Source organism: Aptenodytes forsteri, unplaced genomic scaffold (genome assembly GCF_000699145.1).
Source record: "Aptenodytes forsteri isolate BGI_AS27 unplaced genomic scaffold, ASM69914v1 Scaffold32, whole genome shotgun sequence".
Classification (NCBI taxonomy): domain Eukaryota; kingdom Metazoa; phylum Chordata; class Aves; order Sphenisciformes; family Spheniscidae; genus Aptenodytes; species Aptenodytes forsteri.
This window is the reverse complement of record NW_008795138.1, coordinates 7,836,167-7,838,621: the sequence shown is the minus strand read 5'-3', so window position 1 is coordinate 7,838,621 and position 2,455 is coordinate 7,836,167.

Sequence of the window (2,455 nt, the reverse complement as noted above, 5' to 3'; positions counted from 1 at the left end):
TAACTAAGTGGAGTGTAGGCTTTATAGCCACTTGGCTCTTATTGTATTTGGATGTAGACTATGGCATTTTCATACTTGCAGCTGCCAGCATTTTGATAATTTTTTTTTACTATTTCAAAAAAATCAGTAAGTGTTTTTATGTTATATCACTAGTGGTAAAATTTACTTTCACTTAGAGAAGACTGGTAAAAAAAAAGACCAGTGTGTGAATGTTTTTTTTTTTAGTTCAGAAAATCTCAATATCAATGTGATTATTGCAAACAGAATTTATGTTTGAACATACTGCAGGCGTATGTAATTAAAAAAAAGGCATTTGTTTAAATTGTTCATTGGTGTGACTCATATGCAGCTTTTATATATACACTGTAACCTGTACATCTATATATAGATGACCTCCATCCTATAATATATATATAACTTCTACATCTATAATAGATACACATTATATCCCCTAAATTCAGCCTGTTCCAGTGCTCAGTCATCCTCACAGTAAAAAACTTCAGGAAACACTTTTTTACTGTGAGGGTGACTGAACACTGGCACAGGTTGCCCAGGGAGGTTGTGAAGTCTCCATCCTTGGAAATATTCAAAAGCCATCTGGACACGGTCCTGGGCAACTGGCTCTAGGTGGCCCTGTTTGAGCAGGGGGAGGTTGGTGCAGATGAACTCCAGAGGTCCCTTCCAACCTCAGCCATTCTGTGATTCTGTAATACATGGTATAAATACAAAGATTTGACACAATTAGCTGACCCAGAAACAACAGATTCTTTTCATATATAAATTCTTACTTCTTTAACCAGACTTTCATATAAATGTTTGAGCCCTGTTCAATGGGGATATTAGAACAATTATATTCTGAGCTGAGGAGACCAGAAGGGAAATTCTAACACAGTTGAAGCTGATAGGAATTGCAGTTAACTTCGGCATTTGAAGCTTGAAGCTGATAGGAATTGCAGTTAACTTTGGCATTATCAGTTGAGTCTTTTTAGGTCTAAATGTGTTTTTCTTATTCAACAAAAGGCGTTTAGCCACTGGAAGCCATTTCAATCCTTGTAAGACATTTATTTATTTTCTAGAGCAGGAAAATGTTCAGAATTTAAACTCGGACAGGTATTTTCCCAGTAAAAATTCCCAGGAAGTCAAAGGAAAAGGTTTGTTATCTACTGAACTGTACTTAAGTTTTTCTTCCCCATCTTTTTACTCCCATTACCTTGTGTGATCTTTATTCCAAATACATGAAGATCACCAGCTTAAAGTCTCCTAGCAGTTTCACACAAATGCACATACAGAGCATCACATTCCCCAGTAGCTGGCACCCAGAGCTTTTGTCCTACTTTTACTGGCTGGTCTAACGTGATGTTCACACACAGAGGCTCAAAATAGGGAGGGCATTCAAATAGAAGACAGTTAGAAATAGGATTTAGTAAAAATGTAGGACAGACTGTGGTGATCACACTAGCACTCAGTCTGACAAGTATAATGACCAGCTTCTGCTAATGTGTGATCTGTCTATTTCATCCCCCTTTTCCCAAGCTTGTTCTTTCCTCGTTGGTCTTGATCCCTCCACCATTACATAAAAATTGCTGTACAATCTCCAGACTCTCTGCTCTTTTCCAAAATCGTCTTTCCCTGCATCCCATAGTAAGTCCTATATCCCTTAAGGCAGTAACTCCCCTAGTTTGCTTGGATTTACCTGCTAACAAAAACTTTGCATATAATAGAGTGACTTGCAGCTACACAATTATATAGAGATGAAAGACAAAATTCAGTTGCTGTAATGGGAAAATGATGTTGTGACATTCATGCTTTTTGACAATCCTTAAAAAATGATTTGACTTTAGAATGTGTATTTCAAAATTGCAAGATGAAGGTAAAGTTCGGTTACTACTATTTAGATCAAGTATCATTTTTCAAGCACCATTACTACATTTTCAGGAGCATATTTTTGTGAAAGCAGAGGCCTGTAACATCCATGAGGTAGGAATGCACTAATCAGGACATAATGCTGGCTTGCCCTGAGCCCAAATAGAAGCATACTAAAATAGTGTTAGCAGCACTATATAGCATATATGCTATAAAACAATATATAAGTAGTTTGTAACACTGTGAAGTCAAAGTCAGGAACAATCTATAAGCATTTTGCTTAAGTTTGTGACCACCAAAAGGACAAAAATACATGTAGCTCCACATAGCAACAGGTAACTATGTTGTTAAATACCATGGAGAAAAAAGTTGTATTTAAAAAAAAAAAACCAACAAAAACCCCCTCTTGAAATTCTTGTTAAACTTCTTGTGACCAATTTGATTTTTAAAAAAGGACTTTAACCATAATAACTAAATTTAGGAGTAAAGAATATTAAGATGGGGAGCAGGAAATTCTTAGAATCATAGAATCATTGAGGTTGGAAAAGACCTCTAAGATCATCAAGTCCAACCGTCAACCCAACACCACCAT